Genomic DNA, 14,782 nt, shown 5'->3' with positions numbered 1-14,782 from the left:
CATCGACAAACCAAAGCTGATTCAAGTAAGCCGGACATGACTCCAGACAGGGAGCGCCACAGACTCAGCGATGGCACGCTCAAGGAGACAGCAGATGCCACAAAGCACGCTGACACGAGTAACTGTGTGAAGGACTCATATTATCCACAGAGTGTGGTCTTTGAGCGCAGCAAACACGGCAACAAAACCAACCACCACAACAACAACAACATCAAAGACAATGGAAAGAAGCGTACCAAAGGCAACAACGTCGACAACAAGCACGACAAAAACAACACCAATGGAACTACGACTGGTACGACATGGTACAACTCTGCAAATGAGGGAAACTGTTCCTGCTCAGCTCAGTACAATGGCATACCATGGCAGGACGATGCATTTTACCAATTCGCGTTTGCTACACTACCAACAGGCAACCTGGCTTTCAGGACAGATGCCATCAAGAATTACCACCACAAGCATCGAAAGAAAAAAAGAGTCCAAATCAGACAACGAAGTGATTTGACCACTTCTCGGTTCCTTCAGCACAGGGACACTGATGGCGTTCACAATGCAATGCCACCATCAACATCACCAACTCACCAACCAAACAAGAAAGCCACTCGACCATAATCTGACCGTCGAGGGATTAGTCTGCTGAGCCTCTGTTGCACTCCGTCCGTGGCACGTATATCCTCCCTTACATAAAGAGACCAAACTGTACACAATAATCAAGGTGCGGTCTCACCAAGGCTCTATACAATTGCAGCAAGACGTCTTTGCTCCTGTACTCAAATCCCCTTGAGATGAAGGCCGACATACCATCTGCCTTCCTAATTGCTTGTTGCACCTGCGCGGTAGCTTTTAGTGACTCATGAATAAGGACATCAACACTTCTCGACCACTCACTGTTTAAGAAATACTCTGGGCGAAATTCTCCGTCTCACGGCGCAAGTAGCGGAGTTCCCGGTGAGGCAGAGAATCGCATGTTAGCGACGAAAACGGGCCCTCTGGTCCGCTGCTGGCAAGATTAAGACCCATCTGCATCCACTTAGCGGGCCTGGCACTATATTCTCCGGACCCACGTGATTCTTTGTTCCTTTGGGCCGGGAATGACCTGGGTGAGAATTACTACTGCTATTAACAAGCGTTGTCCTGATGTGGTGGACCTCGCAGTGGGCAAAGGAGGTAACTCTTTCAGGGAGTTGCCCCCAAAGTCCATCCGAGGGCCACCCCCTTCCCCCACAAACCCCACCCCTACAAGATCCACCCCCCCATTGCCGCTGCATAAAGACCCCCCCAGAGACACCATAAATAAAGGGGACCCCCCAGAAACCTCCTAAATTAAGAGGCCCCCGCAGACCCTCCAGAAAAGAGACCCCTGTCAGGAAGCCATCAGAAGAGAGAACCCTGTCCGGAACTTAGAGAGCAGACAGAGGCAGTGAAAAAAAATAATAACAATCTTTTTATTGTCACAAGTAGGCTTACATTAACACTGCAATGAAGTTACTGTGAAAAGGCCCTAGTCGGCACGTTCCAGCGCCTGTTCGGGTACACAGAGGGAGAATTCAGAATTCTGAGCCGGTAAAGAATTGAACCCGCGCTGCTGGCCTTGTTCTGTAATATAAACCAGCTGTCTAGCCCACTGAGCTAAACTGGCGCTATAACTGCCTTAACGCTCACCTGTGCAATAAACCTGCTGGCTCAGACACTGGAAGCACCTGGAAAGAGAAAAATAGTCACCTATGTTTAAACCCCCTTGGACCTTTGAGCTGCAAGCCATTTATTCATTTCTCTTTGACATTGATTTTACTGGGCTGTGATTGACAACTTCCACATGCACACACAGCTGTCAGCCGTACTCAATTCATCCCCCTTCACGGTTGAGTAACTCTGAAGTGCTCTAACAGCAATGTTTATAATCATCAAGCTTTGGTTGACAGCTCCTGGACCACTTCAAGCAGAATTAGGTGCTTTCCAATCACTCCCTTTCACGCTTGAGTGATTTTGAAGTGGTCAGCTGTAAATTCTGTTTCCTCTGCATCCTCCTCACAACTCACATTCCCACCTAGTTTGGTATCATCAGCAAATTTGGAAATATTACTTTTGGTCCCCAGTTCCAAATTATTTATATAGATTGTGAACAGTTGTGGCCCCGGCACTGATCCTTGTGGTAGCCCATGCGTAACAGCCTGCCATCCTGAGAATGACCTGTTTATTCTTACTCTCTGTTTTTTGTCTGTTAACCAATCCTCAATCCATTCCAATGTATTACCCCTAATCCCATGTGCTCTAATTTTGTTTCCTCACCTCTTGTGTGGGACCTTATCGAAAGCCTTCTGAAAATCCAAATACACCACATCCACTGGTATTCCTTTATATACAGGCTTGTCAATTGTGATTTCCCGAAAATAAATCCATCCTGACTCTGCCCAATCATATAATTATTTTCCCACTCTGATGGAGCTCTCTGATGGGGCAGCTGATGAGGCATCTGATGGGGGGGTCTGATGGGGGGCTAAAGGGGTCAGTAGGAGGGGGAGGGGGGTTGATACTCACTCATGCGTGTGTGCTGTGGGGGCTGATCCATTTATCCTGTGGTGGTGGGAGGGGGGGTTGGGGAAGATCCCGCTGCCGGAAAACAGGGCTGGTGGGACAGAGAATCCTGCCTGTGGTTTTCCATGAGATTCTCTACACTTTTAGTGGAGGAGATCATGTGCTCAAACTCCTTAACCCTGGTGGTGTGCATAAGCTGAACTGACTCCTCCATTCTCAGCCAATATAACAATAGAAAATCAAAGAGGGAGACCCTAGAATACAATGGGATTTCAAAGGAAGAGAGAAAGCCCATCAAGGGGCGGCACGGTTAGCACATTGGTTAGCACTGTGGCTTCACAGCATCATGGTCCCAGGTTCGATTCCCGGCTTGGGTCACTGTCTGTGCGGAGTCTGCACGTTCTCCCCGTGTCCGCGTGGGTTTCCTCCGGGTGCTCCGATTTCCTCCCACAAGTCCCAAGAAATTGGACATTCTGAATTCTCCCTGAATTCTCCTGTACCCGAACAGGCGCCGGAATGTGGTGTTCATTGCAGTGTTAATGTAAGCCTATTTGTGACAATAAAGATTATTATTAAAAGCAGTGGGAGTTTGGAGAGGAGAGCCCATAAAGCAGCGGGAGCTCAGAGAGAGAGAATGAGGGCCAGTAAAACAGCAGCCGTTCAGAGAAAGAATGTGTCTGTACAACAAAGGGAGTTCAGAGAGAGTGGATGTGTTCATAAAGCAGCAGGAGTTCAGAAAGAGAGAGAGAGAACTCAAAAAAAGCATGCGGCGGGATTCTCCATTCCTAAGGGTAGCTCTTCTATTGCTCAACGCCAATATCATAATCGGCGATCAGGCGGAGAATCGATCCAATGCCCAAATCGGGGCCAGCACTGGCTTGACGCCAGTCAGCTGAGGTCCGCCCCCTCAGAAATGCCATCATCTCATCACGCGTCGCTGCAACGGCATTGGTGCATCATCGGCTGGCCCTCCCGCGATGCTCCGCCCCTGATGGGCCGAGCTCCTGACGGCGCAGGACTCGTTTGGTCTCAGCCGTGCAGAAACCGAGCGTGGAGGCTGCGGACTGTGTCCGGCGCCGCTACACGCGGCCGGGATCCGTGCTGCTAGCCGGGGGGGGGGGGGGGGGCTTCCGTGAGGGCTGGTGGGACTGGTAGGGGGTGCCACGGATGGTCTGGGGAGTCTCGGATGGCAGGTTGGGTCCGCGCATGACCGCTGCCATGTTGTACGGCGCAACCGTTGCAGCTCGCCAGCCGTGCACATGCGCGGTCACGGACACGGCCGTTTTCAGAGCGGGAGCTGGAATCAGTGAGGGGTTGGCTCCAATTTTCTCATCGCAAATAGTCCGTTTGAGCCGGCACTTAGCCGCTGAAACGGAGAATTCAGCCCTACGTGTTGACGCCGGGGCAGGATTCGCAGACTTCCATGACAGCAACACTGGCGCGGCACCTGGACCGATTCCACTACTGTTGAGGGGCACCGGCGCCACGTGGGACACAATCGGCCCAATGCGAAATGGTGCCGGATTCGCCGGATTCACGATTGACACTCAGGAGGTTGACAAGCTGCAGCCACATATCCGCACTTCACTCCCCACACACACCATCCCAGCCAACAGGATGTCAGCGAGGAGAGCAGCACCATGCTTTACTGATGCTGACCTGTAGACCCTCCTGGACACGGTGGAGGAGAGGCGGGCCATCCTGCATCCTGGCCCGGGAAGGCGGCTGCCAGCCGCCGCCGCTCGCAGTGCCTGGGTACAGGTGGCAGAGGCAGGCAGTGCCACGAGCAACACCGTCCGGACTGGCCAGCAGTGCCGGAGTAAACTGCACAACCTCCTCTGGGTGGCCAGGTGACTGGCAGCACTGTGCCCCTGGCACCAACCCCTGTCCCACACACCAGTAACCCGAACCCCCCCCATCCGGAGGGCGTCCCAACCCCCACCCTGCACCACATGCCGGCACATATACCGACCGGCATGGCCGGGTGCCCTGACCACTGAGGCCACCAGCTACCCACCCCTGGGCTGCATACGTTGGAATATCTAACACTGCCTTTTTCTGTCATCGTCCCCCGCCCCCAAGGGAAGTTGTTGGGGTTGAGGTCGGCCGCGGGCGAGGAAGTGAGAGTTGCAGTTTCCCATGCCACATGTGGCAACACCCCCAACATCACACTCACCCTCACCTTCACCTTCACCCCCACATCACCACCACCCTCTCCCCCAACCTCACCCCCGCATCACCCTCACCCTCCCTCCCACACCATCCTCACCCACACCCCCAGCCTCATCCTCACTCTCACCCCCATCCCGACCCTCACCCCCTCACCACACTCAACCCCACCACCCCACTCTCCCGTTCCGGTCGGTGGTCTCATCAGGCATCCTGTCTTGCAGGAGCCGCTGGTGATGAGGCGGTACCCCACCCCCAGCTAGTGCCACAGCCGGAGCCCACCCCACCCCTCCCCCATGTGCCAAGCACCGATGAGAAGAGCCGCACGGACGGCAGCCTTTGGCATGAGACCCAGGACACCTTGCAGCTCGCATCTGATGTTGACACTGATTTCCCGTCACAGCTGTCTCCATCACCCTCCACCATCCCAGAGGCACTCTCTCGGCTGGGCACGTTACTGAAGAGGTTCCTGGGACACTATCTGATGCGCACCACACAGCTGCTCCAGTATATCAGATGGAGGGAGGAACTCCCAAGGGGACGGATGGTCAGAGAGCGGGCCGTCCGCAGGGACTAGCTGCCGTCCAGATGGGTTTCGGGCTTCTGGAACAGACAGTCCTATCATCGTGAAGATGCAGTTGCAGAGCCAGGGACTACATGAGGGGCTGTCGGCGAGCACCCAGCACCTGCAGGTGCAGTTGGAGGAGTCCAACCATTTGGAGGAGGTGGTGTCGATCATGCATGCCACCCAGGCCAACACCGCACAGGTGGCGTCCGCAGTGGAGGCATTGGGGGCGAGGGTTTCGGCTATGGATCAGCATGTCCAAGGCCTGGGGCATTCTGTGGAGAGCACAGGACAGGGCTGCTGTCTCAAAGGCAGCCATGTGCCAGAGGCAACTGGACATTGCAGCGGGAGCACAGACAGCTTCATACACCCAGAAACGGTAAGTCGCTGCTCCCTCCCAATCCTACCCGCGACCCAGAAAATCTCCCTGGCTTCCGGATCCCATGCAGTAGAAATCCGGGGGTACCGTGTTGCGACCCTTACTGTACAAGGCGTAGAGTACACTAACTTTAAGCTCTACGTCCTCCCCCATCTCTGCACTGCCCTATTACTGGGGCTCGACTTCCAGTGCCATCTCTAGAGCCTTACCTTAAAGTTCAGAGGATCCCTGCCCCCCTCGCCGTCTGTAGCCTCGCGACTCTTAAGGTCGCCCCACCCTCGCTCTTCACAAACCTCATCCCGGACTGTAAGCCCATCGCTATCAGAAGCAGACGCTATAGTGCCCAGGACAGGGCCTTTACCAGGTCGGAGGTCCAGCGACTCCTACAAGAGGGGATCATTGAAGCTAGCAACAGCCCCTGGAGAGCCCAAGTGGTGGTCGTCAAGACTGGGGAGAAGCACCGGATGGTCATCGATTACAGCCAGACCATTAACCGGTACATGCAGCTCGATGCGTACCCCCTCCCCACATATCTGACATGGTTAATCAGATTGCGCAGTATCGAGTCTTCTCTACAGTCGACTTGAGGTCCGCGTACCACCAGCTCCCTATCCGCCCGGATGACCGCCAATACACTGCCTTCGAGGCAGATGGCCGCTACCACTTCCTCAGGGTCCCCTTCGGCGACACCAACGGGGTCTCGGTCTTCCAAAGAGAATTGGACCGAATGATTGACCAGTACGGGCTGCGGGCCACGTTCCCGTACTTGGACAATGTCACCATCTGCTGCCATGACCGGTAGGACCATGACGAGAACCTCCGGCACTTCCTCCACACCGCAAAACTCCTGAACCTAACTTATAATAGAGAGAAATGCGTCTTCCGCACAACCCGCCTGGCCACCCTCAGCTACGTCATGGAATACGGAGTCCTAGGGCCTGACCCCGACCACCCCCTCCTGGAACTCCCCCTTCCCCACTGCCCCAAGGCCCTGAAGAGATGCCTGGGGTTCTTTTCGTACTATGCCCAGTGGGTCCCCAACTATGTGGACAAGGCCCGTCCACTGATCAAATCCACCATTTTTCCCCTGACGGCCGAGGCCCGCCTGGTCTTCAATCGCATCAAGGCAGATATTGCCAAAGCCGCGATGTACGCTGTGGACGAGTCCATCCCATTCCAAGTGGAGAGCGATGGGTCGGACTTTGCCCTGGTCGCTACCCTCAACCAGGAGGGCAGGCCCTTGGCTTTCTTCTCCCGTACCCTCCATGCCACCGAAATTCAACACTCCTCCGTTGAAAAGGAAGCCCAAGGTATCGTAGAAGCTGTGAGACATTGGAGGCATTACCTGGCCGGCGGGCGATTCACTCTCCTCACTGGCCAATGGTTGGTTGCCTTCATGTTCCATAATACACAGCGGGGCAAGATTAAGAATGACAAGATTCTGAGGTGGAGGATCGAGCTCTCCACCTATAGCTATGATATCTTGTATCGACCCTGGAAGCTCAATGAGCCCCCAGATGCCCTCTCTGGCGGTACATGAGCCAGCACGCAGGTAGACTGTGGTAGTCACCACTGTTGTATTATAGTGTATATATGGGTATTACGGTAAGGCCCCTGTACTACAGGTACGGGGGTAGATCCCTGCCTGCTGGCTCCGCCCAGTAGGCGGAGTATAAATGTGTGTGCTCTCTGAACAGCAGCCATTTCGTAAGCTGCTGTAGGAGGCCACACATCTCTGTGTAATAAAGCCTCGAGTACATTCTACTCTCGTCTAGTCATAATTGATAGTGCATCACAGACCGACTTCAGGCCCTCCACAAGACCTCTGTCACCAGGGGTCACTCGTTGTTTTCACTTCATCAAGGCCCGCAACCTGCCTTACACCATCGAGGAGGTCAGGTCCGTGACCAGGGACTGCCAGGTCTGCGCGGAGTGCAAACCGCACAGAGCACACCTGGTAAAGGCCTCCCGCCCCTTTGAGCGCCTCAGCATCAACTTCAAAGGGCCCCTCCCCGCCACTGATCGTAACGTGTACTTCCTCAACATTGTTGACGAGTACTCCACATTCCCCTTCGCCATCCCCTGCTCTGACATGACCTCTGCCTCCATTATCAAGGCCCTGCACAGTCTTGTCACCCTGTTCGGGTTTCCCACCTACATCCACAGTGATCGGGGCTCCTCCTTTATGATCGATGAGTTGCGTCAGTTCCTGCTCAGCAAAGGCATTGCCTCCAGCAGGACGACCAGCTATAACCCCCGGGAAAACGGACAGGTGGAGAGGGAGAACGCGACGGTCTGGAAGACCGTCCTTCTGGCCCTGCGGTCTAGAAGTCTCCCAGTCTCCCGCTGGCAGGTGGTCCTCTCCGACACCCTCCACTCCATCCGGTCGCTTCTGTGTACGGCTACTAACGAGACTCCTCATGAGCGTATGTTTGCCTTCCCCAGGAAATCCACCTCCAGGGTCTCGCTTCCGTCCTGGCTGACAGTCCTGGGGCCCGTCCTTCTCTGGAAGCATGCGAGGAGCCATAAAACCGACCCCCTCATCGAGAAGGTCCTGCTGCTCCTTGCAAACCCCCAATATGCCTATGTGGCACACCAGGATGGGCGGCAGGACACGGTCTCCCTTCGGGATTTGGCGCCTGCGGGTTCCCCAGCGACCATCACCACCACCCCCGACCCTACACCGTCTTCCCCCACCCCTGCCCACCTCCCTCACAAACTAACATCCGTAGGCCCACCGGCAATAAGCACCACCACCTCCGCCCATACACCGCCTCCCCCCCCCCCCCCCACTTCGCCGACTCAACATCTGGGTGAAGAAGAAGACAACACGCTCCCAGATGCGCAGGTCTCGACACTGGCGGCCACACCACAGCCGGGACTGAGGCGATCACGGCGGAAGGTCAAGGCTCCCGACAGACTTGACCTTTAAGACCACTTCACCCCCGCCGGACTTTTTTTTAAACAGGGGGTGAATGTGGTAAACCACGGTATTGCATTGTATGGCACTGTGTTGTGTTGTGCATGCCTGGGCTTGTCCAGGCTGGCTCCGCCTGTGGCTCCTCCCCTCGGGCTTACGTATAAAGGTGGCAAGTCTCCGCCTCCGACCCAGTTCGGGTCCAGAGGCAGGAGGCTTGCTGTTTAGTGTATTAAAGCCTCAGTTACGTCCATCACCCGTCGTGTGTTATTGATGGTGTATCAATCACACCCCTGGTCTCTGTGATGATGTGCATAAGGTAAGTTTGTACATAAGGTTATGCACGATCTCCGACTACTAGGTGGCATTGCAAACCCATCACATCACCATGTGATCTGAGAGTTGATCGTGCTGGGAGAGAGACATATTTGCAGTTGTTCGACAAGAGTTGTTTAGTGTTAGTTGTTTGTTCGTTAATTTATCCCAGTTAACTTACGACAGTTTGTTCGATAATAAATTATTTTAAACGACGTGTTCGGTAGATTATGATTCACTTTGGCCAGTCTACAGAACATGACAGTGCAGTCGCGGCATGGGCGTCATTATAGCAGGTCTCAGCCCGGGGGGTGGGAGGGTTTATATGTCAGGAATCGTCGAATGTGCCAGAATGACGGCATCGTGCATACTGCCCAGGTACCGGGTGCAGACGTGTATGATGCCCAGCTGATGGTCACATATCAGCGGCACGTTCATCGAGTGGAACCCCTTTCAGTTTGTGTAGGGCGGCTTGTCATCTGGAGGTGCCCATAGAGCGACATGCATCCCGTCAATCACCCACTGGACCTGGGACATGTTGCCTATGGCGGCGAACCCCGCTGTCTTGGCATCCTGGTGGGCTTGGTCCACATTGAAATAGATGTATTGTGCCGACCGTGACGACGCAGATGCACCTGTGCAACGAGGTCTGTGAGATCCCGGACAGGTCCCCACTCCACACCTGAAAAAAGCCCGTGGCGTAAAAGTTCAGGCCGACTGTCACATCGAGGGACACCGGGAGCGAGTGTCCTCCCCCATTTCCCCACAGTGCCAAGTGTGCCATCATCTGGCAGATATGTCACACTGTCTCCCTGTTCAGCTGGAGTCTTTGATGAGTCAGCATGTCCGGTCCAGCAAGTCTTCAAATGATAGGTGCTGCCGGTATACGCAAGGTCTCATGCTGCGCCTCTTTTGCACCACCTCCTCCTCAGCCTGTTGGGCGCCGGCCCTCCACTCTGGGCATCCTGTTCCTCTATGGCTGGCTCAGTTGCTGTAGCTTCCTCCTCCTCGAACAGCTCCAGCTCGTACAGCCGTAGGGCATCCTCCAGGGCTGCGGCGACTAGGAGGAAGGCCACCATTGCTGGTTGAATTCCAATATCCATTGCCTGCATGGTGCCTACCCCCGTACCCAACCAGGTCCAATGGAGTACACGGATATGTCCTCCCCCCCCTCACCCCCCATTCCCACATCCTTGATATCATAATATACACCAGCATATCAGGTGTAGACACACACACACTGATGGACACACAGCGGGACCAATCAACACACACAACACCGCAGCCAATCACCAGTTAGAGCACACTCACTATAAAGACAGGGGGCATCAGAGTTCCCGCTCATTCGGGATGCAGCCTCTTAGAAGGACAGAGCTTACAGCACAGATCTTCACCATGTGCTGAGTGCATAGACTGGTTAGGACAGGCATTGGTCTTTAGTTTAATCTAACATCGTGTTAACCCACAGTGAAAGTATGTTCAACAGTTTCTAACTTAATAAAATAGCATTGTACTATTTTAAGTGTTGGTGGCCTGTATGTGTTCCACGGATCCAGAGCACCCAACACAACATGATACCAGGAGTTGAGGGATGTCCGAACTTCTTAGACCTACCTGCAAGTGATCTGCCTTCCACCAGCATACCGTCATCCTGCAAAATGGACAGCGTCCGCCCGCCGCCGCCGCTCCGCATCACCGGTAACCTAGGGGCCAACTGGAAGATATTCAAACAACGCTTCCAGCGCTACCTTGAAGCCACAGACCGGGAAGCTGCCTCAGACACTAGGAAGATCGCTCTCTTCCTATCCACGGCCGGGGAACATGCCATCCACATTTTCAATTCCCTTACCTTTGCTGATGGTGAAGATAAATCAAAATTCAAGACGGTCCTCCTCAAGTTTAACAGTCACTGCAACATAGAGGTGAATGAAAGTTTTGAGCGCTATGTATTCCAACAGCGTTTGCAGGGTAAGGATGAACCTTTCCAGTCCTTTCTCACCCACCTCCGCATCCTTTCGCAGTCCTGTAATTACGGGCCCACCTCCGACTCCATGATACGCGACCAGATCATTCAGTCGGACCCCCTACGCCAGCAGCTCCTCAAGGTAAAGCAGCTCACCCTAGCGACTGTCATCGAGACCTGCGTGCTACACGAACAAGCCTAGTCGATATTCCCACATCCAAGCAGCTGAAACGGCACGGCAAGGTCCCCACGAGGCAGAACGGGTCCAAGCAATCGAGCAACTCCAGGGCCTCAGCCTGGATGAGGGCGGCCATTTTGCGTGCTTTTCGCGAACTCCCGCGCTTGTGCGCACTGAACGAGGGGACGGCGACATCGACGAACGTACTGCGCAGGCGCGCACCACGTACGACTGCATCGTGCATGCACGGTGGCGCAGCGAACGTACTGACGCTACAACGTGCGGCAACTGTGGCTCCACCCACTTAAAGCGGCAATGCCCTGCCAAATCCCGACAATGCCTGAGATGTGGCAAACTTGGCCACTATGCTGCTTTATGCAGATCAGATCAGCCTTCCAACTCTTCTCGCTCCAGCCAGCCTCGCAGGAATGTCCAGGCCATTCAATCCACGGTCACTGAGTCCGATTCGGACCTGCTACCCGATATTGACACCGAGGACCCGAAGGCGCCTTTTCGAGTCGGTATTGTCACAAAAAACAGGGTGTCCCCGAAGCAAAGAATCCAGCCTCTATGGGTATACAGCATCGATCCAGACGATGAGTGGTGTGCCACCCTTACAGTCACCCATAATTCGTTACCCACCTCAGAGACTAAATTCATGAACTTTGCGAATTTATGGACTCTCAGAATTGTTTCGTTGCTTTGTTTGATCATTTCCCTGGTTTGTATATAGTGTTGATCTCATTACTCTTGTTGCATACTGCTTCTCTGCACCAGGCACCTACCCATGTAAATAGCTTAGTTTTCATGTACGTAGTCCTGTAAATATGTCTTCACACCCCACACGTAGTTAGGAACATTCTCACCATACATTATTTATTGCCACACACATGCATTTTTTTTATAAAAGGGGGGATGTTATAATATACACCAGTATATCATGGTGCAGATACACACACACTGATGGACACACAGCAAGACCAATCAACACACACAACACCGCAGCCAATCACCAGTTAGAGCACACGCACTATATAGACAGAGGGCATCAGAGTTCCCGCTCATTCGGGATGCAGCCTCTCAGAAGGACAGAGCTTACAGCTTACAGCACAGATCTTCACCATGTGCTGAGTGCATAGACTGGTTAGGACAGGCATAGGTCTTTAGTTTAATCTAACACCGTGTTAACCCACAGTGAAAGTATGTTCAACAGTTTCTGACTTAATAAAATAGTGTTGCACTATTTTAAGTGTTGGTGGCCTGTATGTGTTCCACGGATCCAGAGCACCCAACACAACACTTGAGACTCTACTCCTGGCGCTCGTCCTTGCTGACAGGGGTACCGTCAGCTGGCACCACCATTGCCAGCGGTACACTCTGGGGCCCCCATCCAGTGCCCCCATAGGGGTTACTGTGGGCGTTGCCCTTGAGTGAGCCACGTGGTGCCACGCCGGCAGGTTGCAGCCAGGGATGAGGGTGAAGTGATATAGCGGAGGATGGGGTGCGGGGGTGGTGGTGTGGTGCACCCATAAGATCGGTGCCACTGTGCAGCCCCCCTACCCCAGCCAGGCCGGCCAGTTTCAGACTGGTAATCCTGGGTCGCGCCTCTCCGTGTCCTCCCTCCACTCGCTCCCTTGTCAGCCACAATGGCGGTTTCATGATTTTTCAAAGCACAAGTGAACCGTGCCATCAGGAATTTGGCCCATCGGAGGTGGAGAATCGCGGAGGCCCCGGAGAATACCTGATCGGTTCCGCTAATGATATGCAAACGGTGTATACTGTACGTGCGTTCTGGGACGCATTGACGCCGGTGTCGTGGCGACAGAGAATTGCAATTGGCGTGAAATAGCCGCCTGCCGTGATTTCGGCGTCGGAACCGATTCTCTGCCCAATCGCGTTTCCCGATTTCGGCCAACAGAGAATCCCACCCAGATTTCAGAGAGAGAACCCATTAAGCAGTGAGCGTTCATAGAGAGCTCATAAAGCAGCAGTATTCAGCCAGAGGCAGAGACTAACGAACAGTAGGAATTCAGAGAGAGAGCCCAGAAGGCAGCAAGCGTTCAGGGAGAGCGCGAGAGCCAGTAAAACAGCGGGGGTTCAGAAAAAGGGGCTCTGCGGGATTCTCCATTGGTGGGATCCTCCGCTTTGCCGGCAGTGCACCCACGCCTGCGGGTTTCCACCGTATGGAGTGACCACAATGGGAAACCCCATTGGCCAGCTGTGGGAACGGAGAATTCTGCTGCCGTCAGGGGTGCGCAGAGGCAGGTTGGCACTATCAGGGTGCCCGGGGTGTCCCAGGGCAGCTCCCCGTCCTGTCCCTGACAACCCAGGGGCTCCAATCCCTCTGACACCTCCAGAGTTGGCATCACCCCAGTTCTCCACTTGTGGCGACCAATACTAATTGGCGTCCGGTTGAGGCCTCGTTGGGGCGGCCAGTGACTCCCGGGAGCCGGGAGAATGTGGTCTCAAACAGGCCATGCATATGTACATGAGTCTAATGGCTCATTTAAATGTGATTATCTGGATCACACTCTCGCTGTGCGTGATCCAGATCGCGCCAGGCGACGCAAGTCGGGTAACACGCTGCAACTTTGCATTCTGCGCAAAGCCTGATTTGGGCTTCTTCTGTGATGCTTCCAGCTCACCCAGATTGACGTCAGGCGCAACGCGAGGGGAAAATACCTCCGTGATTCCAGAGAGAGAGAGAGAGAGAGCCCATTAAACTGTGAGAGTTCAATGAGAGGCTCATAAAACAGCAAGCATTCAGAGAGAGAGAGAGAGAGGCTATAAAGCAGCAGGCATTCAGAGAGAGAGACTATAAAACAGCAGGCATTCAGAGAGAGAGAGAGAGAGAGAGACTATAAAACAGCAGGCATTCAGAGAGAGTGAGAGAGGCTATAAAACAGCAGGCATTCAGAGAGAGTGAGAGAGGCTATAAAACAGCAGGCATTCAGAGAGAGAGAGGGGCTATAAAACAGCAGGAGTTCAGAGAGAGAGAGGCTATAAAACAGCAGGAATTCAGAGAGAGAGAGCGAGCGAGAGGCTATAAAACAGCAGGAGTTCAGAGAGAGAGAGAGGCTATAAAACAGCAGGAATTCAGAGAGAGAGCGAGCGAGAGGCTATAAAACAGCAGGAGTTCAGAGAGAGAGAGAGAGAGAGAGCCTATAACACAGCAGGAGTTCAGAGAGAGAGAGAGAGGCTATAAAACAGCAGGAGTTCAGAGAGAGAGTGAGCCCTTAAAACAGTGGGTGCTCAGAGAGAACATAGGGGATGTCCCGGAGGACTGGAGAATAGCCAATGTTGTTCCTCTGTTTAAGAAGGGTGGCAGGGATAATCCCGGGAACTACAGGCCGGTGAGCCTTACTTCAGTGGTAGGGAAATTACTGGAGAGAATTCTTCGAGACAGGATCTACTCCCATTTGGAAGCAAATGGACGTATTAGTGAGAGGCAGCACGGTTTTGTGAAGGGGAGGTCGTGTCTCACTAACTTGATCGAGTTTTTCGAGGAGGTCACTAAGATGATTGATGCAGGTAGGGCAGTAGATGTTGTCTATATGGACTTCAGTAAGGCCTTTGACAAGGTCCCTCATGGTAGACTAGTACAAAAGGTGAAGTCACACGGGATCAGGGGTGAACTGGCAAGGTGGATACAGAACTGGCTAGGCCATAGAAGGCAGAGGGTAGCAATGGAGGGATGCTTTTCTAATTGGAGGGCTGTGACCAGTGGTGTTCCACAGGGATCAGTGCTGGGACCTTTGCTC

Source organism: Scyliorhinus torazame, chromosome 11 (genome assembly GCF_047496885.1).
Source record: "Scyliorhinus torazame isolate Kashiwa2021f chromosome 11, sScyTor2.1, whole genome shotgun sequence".
NCBI lineage: Eukaryota > Metazoa > Chordata > Chondrichthyes > Carcharhiniformes > Scyliorhinidae > Scyliorhinus > Scyliorhinus torazame.
The sequence above is the reverse complement of the archived record's forward strand: the minus strand, read 5'-3'. Positions refer to the sequence as shown.